The sequence below is a fragment of the Argiope bruennichi genome, chromosome 9, assembly GCF_947563725.1.
Source record: "Argiope bruennichi chromosome 9, qqArgBrue1.1, whole genome shotgun sequence".
Taxonomy (NCBI): Eukaryota; Metazoa; Arthropoda; class Arachnida; order Araneae; family Araneidae; genus Argiope; species Argiope bruennichi.
The window spans coordinates 101631559-101656082 of record NC_079159.1 but is presented as its reverse complement, the minus strand read 5'-3'; the positions used below and the strand labels follow the sequence as shown (position 1 = coordinate 101656082).

The following is a 24524-nucleotide window of genomic DNA, read 5'->3' as shown; positions in this document are numbered from 1 at the left end:
TGCAAGTGAAGTCGTAAACTTTGTTTCGTTGCACAAATATTTCATTGTAACAGTGGTGGGAATATTTTCTCGGTTTATATTTCGTGTTCATTTGAAGGTGACTGCCTGCGTAAAAAGACTTTTCTTTTAAACTGTTTTTTTTAGTTTGATTTGGTGTTTTCTATTTAAATAGTCCATAAAAATATAAAATACATAAAACAAAATATCAAAATTTATATTAGTACATAAAAATATAAATACATGAAACAAAATATAAAAATTTGCATGAGTACATAAAAATATAAAAATTTCTATACAAATTCTGTTTTTTAATTGATAAACTGAAGTAAATTTGAACAAATTTTGACCAAAATGGTTCACACTCTAAACAAAATTTTAATGGGACAATCCTGAGCGAGTGCTTTATACTCTAGATATATAACAAAGTTATCTTCAAAATGAAACAAAATCTAAGAGATAGATTAAAATGCAAAAATACAATAAAGGTTTATATTTTATAATAAAGGCATTATAATTCTCCAACTATTTTCTAATAAAAGAATCTGTAAATAAAAAACTATACAATGTACATCAAAACGTTTAGTTCATTTTATTAAAAATAGTATACAAAACATTTCTTGAAAATTTCATATAAAAAGTTTTATTAGTGTTGGGGATATTATGTTACTGGTTGATATTCACCTGTATCTCTATATCTATTCAGGGACATTAATTAAAAAAAATTAGTGCAGAATAACTGGATGTTTCCTTCATCACTGAGTGCCTTTCGAGACATACGTTTGTAAAAACTCTTTTTTAAAAAAAGTTGAAATCTGAACAGAAAAAAAATGTTTGAATTAAGTTTAGTAAAAACAATTAGTTTTTACTCAACTTAATTTGCTCAAAAATTAGAATTGTTTATATCATCACAATATTCAAATTTTTTTTTTCAATATTAAAAATATCATGGAATCCTGAAACCAATATTTCCTAAATTCATTGCTACGCGGAGCTACATACTTATATGGATATAAAATGTAATTAAATATCTAAACAAAAATTAATTAATCTATTAACTGATAAGTATTTAACAATAAAATAGGGTATTATCTCAGAAAAACATGTGTACAGAATTTGGAATTTCTAGTACTATAATAATTGAGTAAAATAGGAAATGAGTAAAATATCTGAGATAAAAATCCGACTTCTTTAACCCTTTAGAGGGCCATTTTTTTCTAGTCATATTATGTAAAAATATTTTTAGGCTTGAAATTAGAATAAGAAAATGGATTCATTTAGCTTATTAGATAAATTTAATTTGATTAATTAATTAATTTGGTTAATTAGTAATTAAGTATCAAATCAAGACACATCATTTTGTGTAAAATAAAGAACTAAAGCATCTAAGTTTCTGTCTTTCTAAAAACATTTGTCAGAACTTATTCCAACCTACATAAATTCATACAAAGATTGATAAATTTGGTGGGAAGCGTACTTCCCACGGCCCTAGAAAGGGTTAATATCAAATAACAAGTCAAATAACAATGTATAAAATGTGAAATTGATTGCTTCTTTATATTGACTGGTTTGGAAAAGAAATAATTATGAATCGAGGCAACAATAGCAAATTATTACTCTTGGAGGGTTAAATTTTCGTACTTTTTCACTTTCACTCTATTCTATTCTCTTTAACCTTACTTTCCTCGCATACAACACAGCTAAAAAGAAAACATACAAGCCATTATTTTATAAGATCATAAATAATATTGCTACGAAATGCAAAAATCATTGATGATTGTTTCGAGAGATTTCTTTTATATACCAACTTACAAGGTTGTTCAAAATTGCTTTGATCTAGCCCTCGATAACCAGCCCATACAGGGTGTAAGGAATAAAAGGTTGCCTGGGAGAGAACCAAAGCTCCGACCCTCAGGGTGGCCCATTGACGTCCAACCATTCATTACTTCATTATTTATCAAATATCAAAGTAAAAAAAAAAAATCTACAAACAAAGCCAAAACATAATTTAACTGAATATAAAAAAAAAAATTGATTACATAAATAATAACTTATAGTTTGGTCAAGATATCAAAGAATTCTAACGCAAAAATTACGTAGAAAGAAACATTCACACGAGAAAAAGAGGAGAAAACCAGAAAGGAAAAGTCAACCATCTGACTCACCGACCCGCTACGAAGGCACACGGATTTAAACCATAAAACTGAATGACCGGACCGCCGCAACAGCAACACTGACGGGAACTGTGGTTGCGTCCTAAGGGCCATCACCGGCCACGGTACAACCCTCCCCGAAGGAAGAACGTCCCGTCATCAATGGGAGGAGTTAGATCCCCCACCTATTAGTGTACCCTCCGGGATGGCGAGATCCAACCACCATGCCGGAAGCATCTCATCCTCATTTCGAGGTGCCCCCCGGGGGTTAACCAGGAGAAACATGCAGAAACATATAGGGAGAAATGACCATGCCCTGAAACAAATTGTATGAAGATACGTTAATAAACTAAAATAAACCAGGGAACAAATTCGCTGACCCTGACGGGTTGTCCGAAATAAATTTCACAAACTCAAAGGACTATGAGGGGCATTTTATTAATTTAAATTACACAAAATTTGTGGAACAGTTTTTAACATAACATGCTTGCCATTTGCAGAAAAATAATGCACAAATTTCAAAAGAATTTTTTAGATTAAAAAATTTAAAATAAAAAGAGAAGCACATGGGTTTTATTATGTATAGGGTTTATTTTATTATATTTATTTATTGTATGGGAGCTCAGTGACCAGAAATGTAATAGTCTAGTTTGAGATCAGTTTAGCAAGGTAACTAACCAATCAGTTACGAAATAACGGAATGTAATATTCTTGAATTTCTTTGAAAAACAATTGAAATTTATTTTTGAGGAAGTAAATTCATGTCATATGACAATCAGATGAGAAATGTTGCTGAATGCTCATTGAAATTCTACCAACCCTTTGATTTACGTTTTAATGTGACATAGCATTCTTATATTTTCATCAACATGTTCGATTGGTTAAATTCATTCGATGCTAATCACGTGATTGTTATTTGATTTCAAAACTTTAAAGTAATGATAAACAATAAAGAAACATAAGAAAATATTTTTCCTTCACTATAGAAGCATTGATGCTGTAGAGATTGGTAGATACTGTTGAAAATCGTTTTATTCGACGAATGTAAGGAATTCTCAGAAAAATCGGACTCCGAAGCTTTGATAAACTCCTTGGGACCAATCTTAATAGATTTGGAAAAAAAATCTTTTTAGAATTGTCACAATCACTTTGTCTATTCGATAATTCCAAAAATACGAGAAATATGAAGTAAATTTAGTATATACCCTTTACACTTTTATATTTCTATTAAATTCGGAGAGAAATTCATCTACAGGATATTTATCTTTTCATCTATCTGTGTTCATCATATTAAGATTGATTTAAAATGTTAAGAATTAGATAAAGTAATGAATTTCAGCATTTATGACTTTCCCAAATCTGAAGGAATCGTTTTCAAGGTTATGCTCATCTATTTGGAAACAAGATGACTTAAAACTGCAATGAGATTGAATGATGCAATTTGGTACGATATTTATACAGATGGAAAAAGACAGTATCAAAGAGAAACTTTGAATGAAATTTTCCAACGAGAAGTTTCTCTTCGCGCTGTTACAAGTTCATATGAACATGATAATCCAAAAAGAATACAAAGTAGATGGACATAAATAATAATTTGTGTTCATTATAGTAGAATTTGACACAAAGTTTCTTTATCAGAGTTAAATAACAACGTCAAATTTCATAACAAATCCATCTAATAGGTGATTATTTATCGATTCGTCGATTTGTGAATATGTAAATGTTATCATACATAAACTTAAACCCCCTCTCGTACACTCTACTAAAAGCGTTAACCCAGAGAAATACTTACATGACATTGGCGTTCAATAGTTACGAAATGTTAACCTTTGGCGTGAATTTAGCATTTTTACTGAATATATCTTGTGATCCTTGGCGAGTTTATTGGCGACTAATCCCTGGCATGGGGTCAATAGTAGTCGAAAATAGAATTTGGGTTTCAGATGCGTTTATCTTGTGCGATGGAAACTACAGAATTCGACACAAAACTACAATTATAGTCATAAAAACCCATACCAAATTTCATATATTTACATCATTGCGTTTTTAAGTTATCGCGTTTATATGCTTCAGAAAATACAGACCGACAGATGGTCAATTGCTTGTTGGATTTGTCTCCCAAAATTTGACAGATGTCTACACTATAGATATTGAATCTCTGTACTGAATTTCATATTCATCTAGTTGTTTCTTTTTTGTAATTATCGTGTTACAAAACAGATCTAAATCAAAGCTCTTTTGACTTATCGTGTTCATAGATTGACAGGCAAATGGACATATGCCAAAAAAGTGATTTTTCGACTCAAGGAGGTCCGAAACGTGGAGAATTCTCAAAATCTCAAGTTCGAATTTTCTGACGGTTAATATACTTTCTCCATACTACGCATACAAGAAAGTAAAAGCTAGGTAAGAGAAATTTGATCTGCGATACTTGCACCATAATTCCATATCTATATGAAATTTTAGGCCTAATCGGTTAAAAGTAGGGATTCAAATTTTATATTTAACTGCCATCATTATTCTATGAAGCTCAACAGAAAACGCGCAATATCGCATATACAAAAGGGAAAATTCACATTTTTTTAATACACCCAACCTATTGTTCTCCAGCCTCAAGTTTTATGAGCTGTCATTAGCGTATCGTGAGTTACGCGAAGAATAAAAATAGGGGAAAAAAAGTGGAATTTGAACAAACACAATTCGTTATCCACATGCCAATACGGTTCACTTGCGGCTCCATCTTTTTAAGTAACGAGCCCCATTAGTTATGCATAAAACAGTCTTCTGGAACATTCGTGCGAGTCAACAAACATGACGCTGAATGGAAAAAATAAAATTGCTGTGGCACATACACGACGCTCCAGGATCAATTTTTGCGTGGGCCTTAACCCTTTGGTTCCCTACCTGTTGTCATTGGTAACAAGGGCCAGACGCGGGTGGGGGTGTCACCGGCACGAAGGACGACGTCTCCCGAATTTCAATGAATGCCGCACGTTCGAAAAGAGGGTCGCTTCGTGTCTGCAGGGTGACATTTTTCGGTGATGGACGATGCCACGCTCCTTGGCTCCGCCGATGGTTTGAAAGAGAGAGTAGGTGAATTAAGACCACGCCAAAATAGAATTTTGAATAAAATGGTGCTTGCGCACAGTGGCTCGAAAACGGGGGACACCTCTAAACCGAACAATTCTGCAAAAGAAGTTACTCATCTTTTATTAGCTGAAACACTCGGTGCTGCTCTAGATACTTTTAAATAGATACTTTACTTTGAAAATACTTTTATACTTTTATGCCTCATATTAAGAAAAGATTTATTGTTTGGTTAATTATTATGAAGCTTTCATTAAAATTGTCCTTATCTTTCAACTTCGAAAGACTTTTAACTCTACAATGCATCTTGTAGCCATTTTTATACATTTTTATTTCCATTTATAAGATTTGCATGACTGTTCCAAAGGCAAAAGGCAAAAATAAATATTTGGAAATCCTTTTTTAAATGCGTGTTAATAAAAATTTGCAGAAAACACCAATATATGGCAAGAACGGAACTAGAAGTAGATTTAAACTGGAAACTTAGCAAAATACCAAGATGACTGTTGTTTTATAATTCTACCATTAAAAAAAGCCATCAAAAAATTTTATCTCCATTGTAAAAAAAATATATTGGTATAAAGGAACTTTTATTTTTATTTCAGAATTCTTGTAATGTGATTTGTGTCGTTGAAATATTGTGAAGAAAATAATAATTCAACTATTTGGCACATTTGAATAATTTTGCTAAAATTTTACCAGAAAAAATAAACTAAAATTTTTTAAATAATTTCCTTAAATTGTATGTAGCTATTCAAAACGCATGTATCTTCTTTTGTAAAAAAAATATAAAAAGTCATGCATCCTAGGGTTAATAAAAACTTAAAACATAACAAAAATCAGAAAAATTAAGAATCAAATCGGTTGGCAACATAACTTAAAAGTTATATAGGTGAAAATAAATATCTATTTAATATTAGCTATCCATGGAATACCAACGGTAATGTAAAATAAGTGAAATTATTTTTAAAATTTTGTTTTAATTTATTTTTATTTAAAAGTGGATTTATAGGAAATATTGCAGTATACATAAATTATCTTTTCTTCCGCTATTTAATTTTTAGTTAAAATGAATATATCAGTTTTATTAAGCAATTTTCAAATCTGTTTCCTTTTTAAAAAATAACGGATTGCACCAAAAAAATTTTAAAACTCTGAGTAAGTTAATTTTTTTTCCATAAGTTATTAACAATTTTGAAAGAATAAAGTAAAATTTATTAAAACATCGCGATTGGCAACTCAGAACCAAATAAATAAAATTTTTGAACTATCAATAATATTTTCATTCAATAGGAATGGCAATCGTAAAGATAAAATAATATTTTCTGAATGAAGGGAACAGAATTTTAATAAACATGAAATAAAATATTTAGTAAATGGTCATGAAACTTATACTTAAAGAAAATTTATTCAGAAGTGCTTAATCTAAATGTAATAATGAAGATGAAATGTAAATGAAGTGCCTAATGCTAAATATAAACCTTCCTTTTTTATATAAAAAAATTTACACATTTTTTAAAAATAATTTCTATAAAGCATTTAAAAAAACAGATGTTTTGGAATAAAAATTTCTGGCAACAGCTTACTATATAAAATGAGAAATATCGTCTGCTACTTTAAAATATATTCTTCTTTCAATTTCTCGCATATAAACAAGCTGTGGGTTGAAGGATGTGTTTTTGTTCTTGGAATGTTCTTATTCTATAATTCAAAAACTTTACGAAAGGCATGGCATTAAAAAAATGGCTCAGGGAAAAATAAGCTACGTTATTAATAGGAAAGAGAAAAACAGTCAATAATTATTTCTATAGAGAAAGATTATTCGTAATGAAGACCTGAAAATGGTATGTATTGTTTCAAAAAAATTTGCCGACTCAGAAATCAATTATAAAGTCTTTAAATACATCTGTAATAACAATAAATAAGATAATAAATTACAAAAGCTTTAACAAAGTTGAAAAACATAATACATAATCCTTCAGCATTTACCGAGACGTTTGGCTTAAAGTAGAACTGCTTGCAGTACCTGGTATGAAAACTATTTAATAGAAGACAAATGGAAATACATTGTGACCCTTGATGAAACTTGGTTAACCTAAATGACTGCAAGCAAAAATGGGTTTATTTATTACCGAAACCGAAGAGAAAAAATTTACAAACCTGGTTCCATCAAAGCAAAGAAAGGTTTAGTAAGAGCGTTAGGATTGTCCCAGGTTTCTTCTACAATGTAACAAATATTTAAATCAATTTAATGTACTATCAAGAGAAAATTTAATGTCCAACATTTACAAAAACAATTCTGTTTCTTCTTTTTAATGAATTTTAAAGAAAAGAACTTTATCAAGATAAAACCACAAATCATATTTCAAAAAGTCCCAATGCTTTCCTTTAAAAAATAAGACTACATATATCTTTTTAACATATTCCTGTGAAGTCCTCTGATTTTCCACCTAAGGATTCTAGTGCTTTTGGTCTTTTGAAAAAGCGCAAATGTACTACGACTGATAGATTTTGGTATTTAGTAGAAAAACATTAATGTTGGAAATTTTACGAAAAGTCTTTCTTTTATAAAATCCTCAATGCAGACTTATATTCCTCTCCCAAAAAAAGACAACCAGATAGAGCATTTAAAAAACAGTCTAATTTTAAACTTTAATTAAACGGCCCAGAAATCCTTCTGAAAATGTGTAAACAGCCACTGCAGTTAGTTCAAAATTCTTAGTTTCAATATTAGATATTAAATTTATGCCATTTTATTTCAATTTATGCCATAATTCACATTTATTTGATATTATTAGTACCAAGCTTAATTTGATGTCGCTTACATTTAAGCGATGTGGCTCTCTTATATTTTATTATTTTACGCTGCGAAAACCACGCTTAAAAGATTTTAGTCTACAAGCTACAATATCAGACACTAATATGAAATATATAATAGTGCCTGTCCAGGGCAATGCGATATTACGGTAAAGGTGAAAAAGCAGATCAAACACATATAGGTGACACGGCTATCTAAAAAATATTACCGCCATATAATGTTCTAATATATGAGGTTTTTCATAAAGGAAATAGAATTTAGAATTTGAAAAAGTAGCATTTAAAGATTTAAGATAAGATTAAAACGTGTATGCAAATATAAAAAAACAATGTAAAATTTACAAATGATGAACGTAGAAACAAAATTAAAACGGTTATATGAAAAAGACTGCTCAGAAATTAAGCATATGGGATAACGAAAAATATTTGATATTTTCGGGAGAATAAAGACCTTTCAGTGCAGTTACCTGTCTTAAAATAATAAAATTCAAAGCTTCATAACACAACTAATTATGAAACGCTGTATGTGGGTGGCATAAAAATTACTCTTATAACTTATTGTCAAATATAAACAAAATGTCATATAAATAATTCAAATCTCTTTATTAAACGTTTTTACAGTGCGTTTAATTCAACACTTCTCTAATACAACTCTTCTAGTTAATGGAGCTGCAAAATATTATTAAAATTTCTCGGAAATGGGTTGTTTGGTGTGTGGCTAAAAGCCGTATTTAACTGGGGGGGGGGATACGTAAAAGAAGCCAAGGTATCCGAAACGAATATCAAACATAATTTAATATGCAGTGAAAATAGGCTTAAACATCGCCAGATGAATATTCGGTATGTTTACCTAGGAAAACTAATATTCATATATTCCGAAACTATCATTTCAGAAAAGTAGTTTTTGCTATAAAAAATAGCCTTTTAATTACTACAAATTTATTTCCGTAAATTTTTTCTTTGCATTTAATAGTTTTTTTTTATTTACTTTGTCTTTATTCTGAAACAATGGTATGATGAAATTCAATCTCATCCATGAAATTATTCAATCGCGTATTTATGACAATGTTAAAATTAAGATTAAAAAATTGCCGTCTTCGGACATTACCTTCGATTACCTAAATAACCTAAGCTTTTATTTTATAGAATATGCATTTTTTTCAAATTTGCACAATATACTGATTCAATTAAATTCATTTCTTTCAAAGAACATGTTAAATTTTTTTAAAAATAAGTATTCACTATTACTTGTTTCTCTGTTTAAAAACTCAACAATCTGAGCGAACAAGCTGGTTGATAAAGGCAGTTAGTTCAAGTAAGAATATGCCAACACTGGTGTTGACACCAAGGCACAGTGCGCTTAAGACAAGATGCAATTATATGTTCGATGGAAAAATCTTTTCTCGTATGATTATGTCGTCACCTAAATGAGTTCTTTATATTATTTAAGAGTAAATTTCAAACTGAATTGATCAACATAAGTAAATAATTAATGAGTAACATAAAATAATTCATTTAGTTATATATAATTCTCAGTTTTTAATTTTTAAAAAAAGTTATATTTTTTCACACTTCTTCGTTTCTTTTTAAGAAAAACTTAATCTTAACACTAGAATAAAAAGCCGTTCGTCGAATAAACTTAAAAAGAATGTCTAAATTTTTAGTCAAGTATCTGACTTTTTCCTAACTTTCTTTTAATAACAACAAGAAACACATAATATGTAAATTAACGGATGAAGAACCGTATTTTTAAGTTAACGATCAAATAATTGCAACAACATCTTTAAAAATAATTCAGAAACAGAATAACCAATGAGTTTAGATGTTAGGAAAACAACCGAAATTTAGCGCATCTTTTATCTATAGATTATTGAAGTCGAAGAGCCTTGTTAATCGACTGATCCTAATGATTATGTATACTACTAAACCTCATATTTGCAATTCAAAGTTTTAAAATAAAAGAAGCGAGTGTGCGTTCTCTACAAACGATGCAATTATGGTGATAAAATATCATCATCCTCACTGGCTTTTTGAGTGACCATGTTCACACAGAATCCAACGGTCAGACAGATTTTTCTTTGGCGGATTTCTTTCAAAATTTGATAGAAGCAACAATACACCATACCAAAATCATTGTCTAACTTGCTTCATGTTTTAAATAATCTGCTCACAGACTGAACAAAGGGACATAATTCTCTATTTATATAGTTTTGTTGTTATATCTAGGGAGGAATTTAACATGGCAGAACTCTTTTGATGATTTCAATATATTGCATGATTGATATACGGAAATGTGAAAAATTTTTGTTAGAAAGTAAAGGACAAAAAGTGCACACCGTAGCCTTTTAACTCTTAAATTTATCCTCTGTGCAATAATTCAATAAATGTTTATCCAGAATGGAACATTAAATGCAATAATAAAACTATTAGTATTTTCTTTGGCTGCGAATCATGAAGTACGTGAATTAATAATATGATTAAATAAATTATAAGTTTTTAATTTAATATAAATGGAAACGTGTATATTAAAAATAATCTCTCTCTTAATTGTGTAGTATTCGTGTACAGAAAAGAAAATTGAAGTTGTTATTTAGATAATTTATATTTTCCCATCGTCGCATTCTTCTAAATATTTGATAAATAACTGCAGTTTTGGTGTATAAGAATTAGAATCTGCAATTTCAAAAGGCAAGATAGCAGATTTTATTCATTTATCTCATTGTGTTTTAAATTATCATTTTCACACGCTGTCAAATATGCAAATATAATTATCAAAATAGTATTTTTGTATTAAAAATGATATAAAATATTCTTCAAATCAAGTTTTTTTATGATGATTGCTGTACTTTTTCTTGGTGTATGAAAAACCGAACTTGTATTGTCAGTTTTCAAATACAAAAATCTTTTTCTTGTTTAAATATAATCTAATCAGTTTTAATCAGATTAGGATCAGATGAAAGATAGAGGAATCAATATTAGTTTTTCATTAAACAATATGTCGGTACATTACACATTATTTGAAGTGAATTTTAGCATAAAATTGGGTAACTAAATGAACTCCAAAAAAGCTCTCTTCTTATTGTGTATCACCGCTCAATCGAATGAAATTGTCCAAAATGATAGTCTTGTAGGGTACTAAATATGAAAAGAAATACTGAAAAATCAGCTGCGTCGTCTATAAAAATATAAGTTACACGTACCTCAAAATCATAAAAATTGTGATGAAAGTTTGCAATTTTATTTCTTCATTTTCATCTTAATATCTAAATGAATATCTTATACAAAACTTAATCTGTTGATAAATATGCAATATCAATGAAACCAAAAAAAAAATAAAATAATATTTTAACGTAAAATTAAAGAATTGCTGCCATCATTTCCGATATTTTGCCATTTCAAAATTATGCTCATTAATTATATCTCAAAAAATTCATCGATAAATTATAATAATATAATACAGGACTAAAACTTATGTAAATTTTAATTGGAATAGTTTGAAGCCTCATTTAGAGTGATTGAATCAATCGATATTTTTGAAAAATTAATTAAATTTATAAATAAATTTATTTTATTTATTGTAATATATTTAAATCTATTAACATGGCATGAATGTAGTGTCTCTGCAGATAAAAAAAAATATTTTTATGAATTTAAAGAATAGATAAATGGCAACAGAATAATGGTTAAAGTCCTAAGATTTGTAGATAATTGGTGTTTGTTAAATAGCAAAATTTAGAAAATTTTCGCAAGAAAATTTTTTTATTAAATATTATACAGATTTTTTTTTAAATTGGGAAAAAATACACAATCTTTATTTTTCGTATTTTTAGTACTTATTTATAAAAACAATTAATAACATACATAAACTTTTCATAGCTCAGATTACTGAATAAAAATAAACGTTGTCGCCAAAAAATGGCATAATTCTAATTAATTACCAAGTTACTTTTTCATTATAATGACAGTACTATTTAACTAGTAACTATTTAAACAATATTTTACCATAAGTGCAATGATTACCATTTATCCATAAGACATGGTGAGAACTTGTTGAGTGAACAGAAAAATCTGTTAGCATATGGATTTATTTTATCTTTCTTCTTTGAGACTAATGATTTTTATTTAAATCAATCAAGTATGAGGTAATGAAACATTTCAGGACTCGGAAAGGTATTTCCGATAGGTTGGCGCCTTACTTATGCCATTTGTGGGTAAAATGACGAAATTATGAGGAATAGATTGGACGAAGTGAGAGTATTTAAGTCCATTATTACTCTATTCGAGCCTCACTCTGATGGATTACTTGTGCAAGAATGCAATTTTTAAGATTCAAGACCAGCAATAGCTAGAGAGTTGATAACAACCATTGAAATAAAAATGCTACAAAATACATATTGGCATTCTTAGCACCATTTACTATTTCATTGGTCGGTTTTTATCAGTATTCCTTGCACAAAAGGTATGAAAGATTTTAGTAACTTAATCGTTTGATTGCTATTAATGTCGTTATTTCTGTAATGATAATTCGTCAAAAAAATACATAATTGCATATACTATGAATAGTTTCAATATCATAACCAAACAGATTATACTTTTTTTCCATGTAATAAACTCTTAAAAATCATAACAGAGTCTTCCTACATTTGAGACAAATCGTTCTCAGAAAAGCAACACAGGCATCATAACAAAATAAAATCAATATAATTTAAATTCTCGAAAAATATCTTAAATAATTATTCGAAAAAGTGAAACGGAAATCACAATTAATAACTTTTATTGCCCTTATTAGATAAATTATCAAATATTAAAATCAATTAAAAATAAAACTGATGGAATTCCACTTCCAAAAAAAATGAGTCATCTTGTTGATAAATCGTTAAATAATCATCTTTTCGTTATAAAATACTATGATTGGTCTTATTCAAAATACTTTTAAACTTGATATTTTTCATAGTCTATATTTAAGTACTTTTACACTTGATATTGTTCATAGTCTATCGTTTTTTTTCTGTAAATTGTACCATATGATATGCACAAATCATTCTAAACATTTTACAGGGCAATCTGTAGGATTCTGAAACTAATTAATTTGGCATATTGGTACTACGATGCATTAAGTGCTCACTTAGCAAGGAGTTTCAGGACTTTATTTATATTTTTAATTGAAATTAATAGAAATCTTTAAGATTTTACTCAACAATGTCTGAGTGAACTATTATGAAACCACTTTAAAATTCAAAACATCAACATTTTATTAATATTATTGAAGAAAATCTCAATTCCGCTGTGTTCATATATGGTGAATAAGTCCAATACGCTCAGTATTCAAATAACGGCGTATTTTTTTCCACGTGAAAATATTTATAGGTAATAAAACACAATTGAATAGTAAACAAGAACAGCATTTACAGTAAAATGCAGCACACCAGCAACAAATCGGTACCCAAAGTTAATCTGTAAAGAACTCAGAATAAACTCATAGAAGAAAGACTTCAGTCAACTATTCAAGTCTCTTGAATCGTCTGCTTTTTCTATTTGTTTTTTTCTATTTTCCTTGACACAGAAAAAGATTCTAAAATAATCGCCGGAAACCCTGGCAAAATGAAGATATCGTCAAGACGTCATTTTTAAAGATAATATAAAATTAGACGAATCAAACAAAAATCTGTATCATATTATGTAATAGAGACTTGAATCTTCTTTATATCTTTCAAAGCAATTTCAAAATCATTTAAATACTTGGATCATAATATTAATAATAACAACTTTATTCAATCAGAATTCATGAGATTCTTCTTCTACGTTATAATTAACATTAATATTAGTTAAAAATTTAAATTTATTTAGTCTTTAATCATGACTATTAATAGTGAATTTTTATTGATATTCGTAAAATTTTATTTTAAATTCATAATTAGGAGAGAAGTTTTTAAATGTTCTTACAAAAGCAATGTGAAAACTAAATAATTAATAATTATTTTATCTACATAATATTCTGATAAAACAGACAATGAACCTTGACAAACAAAAATATATTTGGAAATGCTTCACTTTTGAAACATTATCTTCATGGACAAAAATAGGCATCTGGGGACAAAGCTTCTGTTTACATAAAATTCATTCCTTGATATAATCAATTATTTAAAGAAATGCTAGCATTGTTTTATTCAATCTGAATAATTAATCTAGAAAGCAGTGTGTGTAACTGAAATTAGCTAATCAAAAATAAATCTTTACTATTGCTTTTCTGAGGTTTTTCATAATTCTGATTAATAATTCACAATTAAAATTTTACATTAAATAATAATTTATTTTATGCTTCGACGAGAAGAATCGTAAAGGTTTCCGTTTCAAATTTCTAATGCACTTGTACATATTATATTATTTTATAATGTGTGATCAAAAATGGTTCAAACGATATTTTATGCGACTAAATTATTTTAATCGGTATCCAAAATAACAATCAATTTAATGAAAGCGATTCTTAAAAGAAACTTTTATTAATTTACTAAACAGTAATTATTAATTTATATTAAGTTTTCCTTCCTTTTAGTCTTTAACTTATAATTTATTTTTATAAGTATAATGAATTCTTGAAATCAAATTTTTCTGAAACATGCAAACATATGGTACCATTTGTAATGAATCAAAATTTAATTGATTAATTTATAATCAAGTCCAAAATGTATAAAAATATTGAACTGTAACCAAACATGCAAGATTTGAAGAGAGAATATGAAAATCAACTACAAAAGTAGGTTTTTCCTAACATAACACTAGCCAAATTAAATAAAACCATATAATAACTTTTAAAAGTACCAAAAACCTGAATACCCATTGAAGTTTTGGCACAGATATTAATAATTTCATCATTTTGATCTTTTCCAGCGATGATTTTACATATTATTAATACAAGAATTTTTAAATTATACTAAAATTCACAAAAATATGTAATTTCATGCAAATTTTCAGCAGTAATACCATATACAAAGCTTGAGCAAAAGAAGTTTTTTTTCCATCTAAGTTCCTGTGTCTTAGAATTATCGCGTTCAAATACATGTACAGATTGACGATTGGCCAATGTAGACACATTAGGGCCATAATATACTATATTACGAATCTAAAATTCTTGCGATAAATTTATAAGCTAAATTTCATTTATTTATTCATTATTTTTATGGATATGCAGTTATTGTGACCACATACACGCCGCCAATGATAGACAGATTTTATGCGTAGTGCTATAGAAATCTACAACATACTTATGCATGTGTTAAGTTTCAATGGGGCTAGTTCATTATGTTGTTATATTTTCGCAACAAAACAGATCGGCAGACAGACAGGGATAGACAAAATTCCGACAGTTAGTTTTTGAACTCAGGCGCAAGTTCAAAGTATTGATTCACCAAAATCTAGAGATCGATTTTTTTTTTTTTTTTTTTGAAAATTATGATGCATTTAATTTCTGTATTTCGTATACATGAGCAAAAAAAAATGACATGAAATTCTAAAAACTTTATACAAAATTTCGCAATTAAATGCAAGCTCAAAAATCCTTCCCGGAGTACCTCAACAAACAGCAAGGCAAACAAAGCGCGCATATCATTACACCGACGCCGTAAAGAAGATATTTAATATAAATTCTGGCAGACTGCAAACTCCCCTACGCAAAGCAAACAAGCTCCACTCCACTCCGCAAAGAAAGCGTAATAATTATCGTGTTGCGGCTTAAGCCAAACTCAGGAGCCGCATAAGTTATAATCCGACGCTTATTAACTTCCCGGAGCACACAGGTAGCTGCATCAGACCCTTTTCATTCGATGCCGAGGAAAAAAAATTCTAGACCATCCCTTTTTTCTTTCTCTTCCTGTCTGGTAGAGTATTAGAATTTTTTAAAAATTCAGTCCCCCCCCCTCTCCAGTGCTTGGATGTAGTGAGGGAACTGATAGACAAAGAAAGCTATACCATTATACACATAGATATATACATAGATTATACATGCAAGAAAAATGATTTGCATAATTATTTAAACCAACTCATCAAAAGTGTTGTAATTATTTAAATCTCCCTCCTTTTACGAAAATTATGAATTCATAAAATAATTGTTAGAAGTAACTAGTTATTTACATATGCCTACTTAACTGTCACGTCATAATGGAGAGTGGATTTTTTTTATTTGCGGGAGACTTCCAGTTTTAATATGGATAGAAAATAAATAGAACTACAGAAACAGGATACAGCTCAATGGTTATAGTATATCAAACAATATTATGTGACCTTCTTCAAATACTTTCCAGTGCTAGGAGATAAAATTATAGCAGAGTTTACGTGCCTATGTAATTGTAACATTTCGAATTGGGGGGCTTCTAATATTCTGGGACCCTGATAATGTATTTCCTTACATTTACATTATTAATGCTTATTTTGCAGTTATTGTCTTATATTTGCACTATCAAATATGATGCTATATTATCATGACTCTTATTAAATTGTGACCCTGACCCTTTCTAGGAGCAGGTGAAATATGCTTCCCACGAAATTCATCAATCTTTGTATGAAGTGAAGTGGGTTGACATAAGTTCTGACAAATTTTTTTATGTATTGTTAATAAAAGTTTTAATCGCCTTCTTGCATTAAATTGTCAAGCTAATATATATTTTTTAAGAAATTATTTTTTTTTAGATAATAACCATATTATGATCTTTTTTTTCATATTTTTTCCTAATTAGCATTTGTCATTCAATAGAATGTCTATTATCCAAAATGTCTATGAAAAGTATATAATAATTCACATATATAATACTTTGCCTAAAAACACCAGGCTTTCTATAAAATTTCTATTTAATATCGGCTTTTTTATATATTTCCGATAATATATACATTGCATACGAGAATGTACAAAAAAGAGTAGAATAAGCAGACTTAAGAGAAAGTCCTGTAAAAAAATGCTGGACATAAAAAATTTTGCAAATGACATTTGATAGTACCTGTAAAGACATCATTGTGATGAAATGCTTACGCTTTCATCGCAAATTGTGATGAAAATGCTTAAATGCAATATGTTGTAAAGCCTTTAATATGAGCAAATTCATAATCTTTATTTAGAAATATCAGTACATCAGTTGATTTTATTTAATAAAATCAAGTTCTCCCATGTTTTTACAGACGGAGTTTTGAAATTATTCCCTCATTTCCCGATATGATATAAATTCTGCAACTTTCTACATTTTTATTTTTCTTATGATAATGCAATATTTCCAAAACTGAGAACCAGTCATTCGAATCATGCTTTCATTTCACATTAGACACCATTATCGGATAGAAATTCTTGGTAAATTTGATTATCAATCATTAAAATCGCTTTTATCAGCGTACTGAAAAATAGAAATTAATTTTCATAAAAAAATCTGGTCTACAAGGTTCGATGCTGAAAACAGTAAGACATGTAAGTTAACTATAGGACAAGATGAAATTTTTTACACTTTCATTAAAGGTCAAAATAATACATTACGTGTGGAGTCACAAATTTAATTTACTTCTTTCTATTATAGCCACACTCTTTTAAAAAATTTTGTCCTTTTTTTAAATAATAATTTTTTAAAGGCTCTAATAAAGCTATATCTCTTTTTAAAAAATGTTCTTTTCATTATTAAACCTACAGCTCTCAATCCCAAAATATTATATCCCTTTTTAAAATAATTTATTGCTTTTTTTTATATGAATGACATAAACCGAATGTTAATGTAGCTATAATCCATTTAAAAATACTCTGAGTAAATTCTCACTATTTTCCAATAAAGAATACCTTCTCAATTAATCCGATCTTAGCATCATTATCAGAACAAGTGATAGCACTTTATCTACCAGGTGAGACTACTTTTGTACTCTTTTTTTTTTCAGCCATAATTAGCTAATTCTTGTCTATCAAAATCAACCAATTTTCTTTTATAATTTTTAAGGCGTTAATTTTCATTTAAAATCGGAGAAAATCATTGATTTACTTTTAGCAAATATAAACAACTATTATTTAAATAGAAAAAAAACTAAAAATTTATAATTTACCTAATATTTGTGAATTTTGTCAAGGAACCGTTAAAATAAGGGAATTAAATCTGCTGAATAATGGTTTTTATTAATTTTTCCTATGCTAAAAGTACGTTATTTCCATTTATAACATTTTATGGCAAATTATTTTTGAATAATGTATGAATTTTCCTTAACATAAGTTCTAGCAAACATATCTAAAGTAACTATCATAGAAATACCTCAACTTTTCAGCTGTAGAAAACTATTATTATCCGTGTGTTTAGCAAAAATATTTTATTTTCACTTATTTTAAACAATGTGCTTTTTCTTAATACAAACATTAATTCAATTAATATATTACTACTGATAAAATGTAACATTTCTCCATTTATTGATAATAGTATTCCCAGGACATAAATGGTCCATGATTAATATGCATCAAATAAACACTGTTCTAGCTCTTATAATGAACAGAGTCTCGATAATTATCTATTTTAATTCAAATGTTTAGCTTAAGTTGCGTTTATTGCACTCGGCTGTTTTATCTGAAAAAATTTATTGCCAGACTAATAACCTATATTAGCACCGAAATGACTCCCCCATTCCAAGACAAAGTAGTCAAAGGCCCCTTTTTAATTAGTCGCAGGAAATTTTAATTCAGTGTAGCACCTCCGAAATTCCTTCGGCTTTTCTTTAAACAATGTAGTCTAGACGTATGGATTAGCTCTTCTTTTATCTTTGCTGCTGTCGCAAGTACGAGAGCGATTGGTTTTGGAAAAATTCTATCATTTCTTTTATTCTTAAAATGGTGTGATTTTTTTTAATCTCATTTGACATAAAATAATTAACTTTTCTTTAGATATAAGATTTATTCTTTAAAAAAAATGACTGCGCAGGTATTCTAAGATGCCATTCGTAAGCTTTAAAGGTAGATAAAATGTCGTACCAAATCATCGGTGAGACGTGAGATCGCACATGTAAAGGAAGATGCCAACAGGAGTTATTTAATCAGTGAATTCAATTAAAAATAAATAAATAAAAAATGGGTCTGATAAAGTACGCAACAAAGGTTTAATATCACACTAATTTGCAATAGCAATTTCATTTAAAGGCATGAATAACAGTATACAAATCGTTTACGACTTTGAATACAAAGCCTTTTGAATACTAACTTAAAGTTCTTCGAAGATTTCTTGCTGATAAGGTACCCTTTTTGACTTCTTATTTGTCAGTCTATGTACGATTCGTACGTTAACTTTATATGTAATTACGAACGTTATTGATGACGATGTTGTGTCCACGTTGCAAAGAGGTTGCAGTAGCTTCTGAGGGTAAAGACCCCTGAGCACCCAAGGGCAGAAGTCTGACTTCTAGCTCATATGAAGATGAAACTCACACATTAGCTTGCACAAACCCCGTTTTACAGGGGGGGGGGCACATTCACACACCACACACATAGAACACAGAACAACCATGCACGAACCGGGACTCGAACCTAGGACGCCCAAATCCTGAGGAAGACGCGATACCCCTATGCCAGGACGCCGGCTACGAATGTTATTCAGAAAATTATATAGATGTTCCATCGAGAAATCATATTCCATATTTCCAATCAACTATGGATATTGAATCAACTATTTACTCAATGACAATTTGAAATGAAGGATGTAGTCTTAATGAAATAAATAAGAAATTTGTCCAAAAATGGCCCCAATATGATTCAAAAACAGGATTTAAATCTAATAAAGTAAAACAATCTGATAGCATTTAAAATATTTATTAAAACAACTTAATATGATACTATTAAACATGAGATAATTAATTGGAAAAAATGATCATATAATAAAATAGATAATTTCGATATCGATATCGAGAAATTATGTGATTGAATTCGACCAGAGTTTTAACACATTGTGAGAAATTTTGTGGAGCAAAAAAATCAAATGTTCAAATTGCACTTTGTTAAATTTGCATTATTTTTATATGATTTTTTTTCATAATGTTCTCTTTATATCGAGTTTATCCCACACGTTTTGGTTATAAAGTAAAAAACTACATCACGTCGAATTTTAAAAAAAACATTTGAATGAAATGTAAAGAATATTGGGAAAGCCTGACTTATATTATTAGGGCTGATAACATCTCAAATGTTAATAAAATCTCGTCCTATGTTTGCTTGTATCCAGGATGCTAACTTACCACTAGTTTTTTTTTTATTTATTATTTAAGGCACTGCACTTTTGAATCATTAGGTTTACATGCATGCGAAAGCACAGATAGGCAGATAGTCAATCCTTCCATAAATAGGGTTCAAATTTTGATAATAATCTATAAATTATATATTAAAACTGTGAACCAAATTTCATTTACTTAAGAGAGAAGTTTTTGAATTATCCATTTTAAATCATGCAAAATTATAGAGCGAGGGAGTCACAATCTCTCAATAGATTTGTCTCCAAATTTTATATGGGTTTACATTTTTGTTACCAAACCTGTATACCAAATTTTTTATGCATATTTTTATGTTTTACAATTATTGTGTTCACTTATACTCGGACAGACGGAAGATAGACTTTCTCTGAATAAAACAAAATTGTAGATTTAACATAAATCTACACTCTAAGTGTAAATATCATATAGAAAATTTATTCTGTCTGGCTCAAAGCATTTATGAGTTAGCATGTTCAGAAAAAAAACATAATTATAAAAATATTTTTGTCGGACACAGAGAGATCTGCAACATGAAGATTCGTCAGAATCTCGCATTCGAATGCTTTGACGATTGTGATACTCTCTCTTTGTATACTTTGTATAAGAAAAAATAAAAATTAGAGGCTCAAATTAAATTTTCAAAGATTTAGTTAAAACACAACGCCATAATCAAAGCATGCTTACTTTTTTAAATAGAAATTAATTTTCTTTTATTTTGTTGTAAACACCTCTAAGAAAGAAAAAGTGCCGGAAGGGATTATGAAATTGGATAAATAATAAGTCTTTATTCTGCTTGACTAAAGTAAGTAGTTGCTGATATTCTATAACGCATTATCTTGGCCAGACAATGCTATACATCATTAACTAATCCTTTACATCACCACAGACAGATAGACCAGAAAATGCTATACATCATTAACTAATCTTTACATCACTAACTAAAAGGCAAGCGTGCTAGACAATACTTACATCATTAACTAATTCTTTACATCACAACAGATAGATAGACCAGACAATGCTACACATCATTAACTAATCCTTTATATCACTAACTAACAGACAGGCGTGCTAGACAATGATATGCATCATTAACTAATCCTTTACATAACTAACTAACATACAGGCGTGCTAGACAATAATATACATCATTAACTAATCCTTTACATCACTAACTAACAGACAGGTGTGCTAGACAATACTTACATCATTAACTAATCCTTTACATCACTACGAGCAGATAGACCAGACAATGCTGTACATCATTAACTAATCCTTTACATCACTAACTAACAGACAGGCGGGCTAGACAATGATATGCATCATTAACTAATCCTTTATATCACAGCTGATAGATAGACCAGACAATGCTATACATCAACTTATCCTTTACATGACTAACTAACAGACAGGCGTGCTAGACAATACTTACATCATTAACTAATCCTTTACATCACAATAGATAGATAGAACAGACAATGGTATACATCATTAACTAATCCTTTACATCACTAACTAACAGACAGACGTGCTAGACAATGATATGCATCATTAACTAATCCTTTACATCACTAACTAACAGACAGGCGTGCTAGACAATGATATGCATCATTAATTAATCCTTTAAACCACAACAGACAGATAGACCAGACAATGCTATACATCATTAACTAATCCTTTACATCACAACAGATAGATAGAACAGACAATGGTATACATCATTAACTAATCCTTTACATCACTAACTAACAGACAGACTTGCTAGACAATATTATACATCATTAACTAATCCTTTACATCACTAACTAATAGACAGGCAAGCCAAACAATACTTACATCCTTAACTAACAGACAGACAGATAGACGTGCTAGACGAGGATATACATTATTAACTATTTCTTTGCATCGTTAGCTAATAGAAAGCGTACCAGACAATACTATACATCATTAACTAATTCCTTGCATCACTAATTAACAAACAGATGTCTTGAATTTATCCCTTGAACAACCTGAAATAGTTTTACTCTTCTTTAAAATTGTACTATAAAATGAATGATAATTTAAACATTTTAGAATCTCTAGTCTGAAATATCACAGCAAGATATTATTTTAGGCTAGATTCGTCTGGATTGATTGCATGAAATGCTGTATTCTGCAAGTGACCATACATTTGCAGTAAGAACGCCAACCTAAAGCCACTATCATATTATAAATGTAAAAATGAAATATTTTTCTTTCGATTTTACTTTCAAAGTAAAAATCTCTTTTATCAAAACATTAACACTGGTAAAAGAAAAAGGATGGAAGATTCCATGAGGCAATAAATTTGGTTTAACTTCATTATTACAATACAATATTACATTATCACAATTTTTTTTAAATAAATATTAACAAATTTATTAAAATTAAACAAAAGATTTATGAAAATACATTGGTTATCGCTAAAATTCTATTTCTAGTGCTGTAAAAATAGTTTTGATCGATAATATAAACCGAGGGAAAATGTTAAAACTTCGATTATTTTTTTAGAATAAGAAATCCAATTAAAATTCTGAAAAACCTTTTTCTTAGTGATCATCTGCTACCCAAGAAATATCTATGTGCCAAACTAGGTCGTTCTAGGCCCTCAATGGTCTACCCTACTTCGTTTCATTCTGTGCGTAATGACCGTCATTATCATGCTAAAAAAATTTCGAAGCTTCAAAATTTTTAATATTGAAATGTCTTGTTACTCACAATCACTTCTGGAAAAGAAAAATACGAACGAAATTTTATTAATTGCTTGTCACTTTTGGCACCCAACTGGTTCAGCGGGAAAATCAGTTTATTTAATAAAATAGTTAACTTTTAAAATTTTAAAAATGCCTCAACATAATTTCTTCCCATGATTCCGTCAAGCTATGTGACATTAAAATTTTTCATTTGTCTTCATAAATTCGAATTTTTTAAATAGAGACCGATTCTATTACATCGTAGTGTTATTGAAAACGAAATTATTCGATACAAATATGTTCTAACATTCATCAGAATTGCGAATTCACTTTTTCATTGTACATACTACACAATAACTATAACTATATAAACTAAACAAATAACTTTAAACTATTTGTATAAACTGTACAAATATTAGATAGAATCCATTGCTTTCAACAATGGAAAAAAATTCCTGCGATTAAATGTTTTATGAAACAATGAAGAAGGCTTGAATTTCAGAGAAATAATGCAATCTATTATTGGAAATTAGGTAAAAGAATATTTTAAAAAAATTTCCAAAAATTCGGAAGATTTTAAGATTATTAAATTCGTATCATTAAAAACTTGATGATTTAGATTTTGAAACGGTATAAAAATCATTAATACAGAGATCTAGTGCAATAATATTTTCTAAAATTATGTGAACATTTTGTTTAATTTTTAATTAAATACAATTTTGATTAAAAGTTCGAAAAATCGCTCCGATGTGCACAGTTATATTTTACCAAATTCGGTAGCTGTTGGTCCAACAGTTTAAATTATATACAGCCAGCAAACACAAAGAAACCCAAATTCATCTTTGTTATTAATAAGGATTAAATGCTAATTACTTTCTTCTAATTTCTTCTGAAAAATAGAATATGGTCATTGAAAATAAATAAGTGTACTAAATTTCAAAACTATTCCATTAAGAAGAAAATTTTAAAAATCTGTCGCAAAATTCTATCTTTACAAATATGAAATGAGTCAAATTAAATAAAAATATTTTTAAAAATTTTGAATGTTATAAAAAACGCAAATGCAACAGAATATTAGCATCACCTGAAAGAGAAGAAACTAACAAAAGAAATCACAGTTTCCTTTCTTTATATTGTTTTCTAAATGCAAGTGCTGTGTGAAGCCACCATAGCTCAGTGGTTAGAGCACTGGTCTCGTAAACCAGGGGTCGTGAGTTCAAACCTCACTGGTGGCTGTAATCGCCTGCTTTTTTTTACATTCCATTAAAACTGATAATATATGTGTCTGTGTGTATGTATGTGCAGTAATTTGTTCTTTGTGAAAAGATGAGAGAAATAAAGAAATGGGTTTAGGAAAGGTCTTTAGTTGTTTCCATTGGGTTCAGAAATAATTTATATCCAGTTCGCCGAATAATTAATACCACCTACCCCAAAATTGAAAAAGAAGCCGAAAAATAAATCGTCTCGTCGGCAAAATGATTCATATTATTTAAGATTAACATAACTTAGGCATTATACATCATCT

The 24524-nt window shown here is 28.9% G+C and overlaps 1 non-coding gene across 1 annotated transcript; it reads left to right on the top strand.

The window, feature by feature from the left end:
- Positions 1–24161: 24161 nt before the first annotated feature.
- On the top strand, positions 24162–24234 carry Trnat-cgu (transfer RNA threonine (anticodon CGU)). The gene has a single exon. It is a non-coding gene; the product is annotated as a tRNA-Thr (tRNA).
- Positions 24235–24524: the final 290 nt, after the last annotated feature.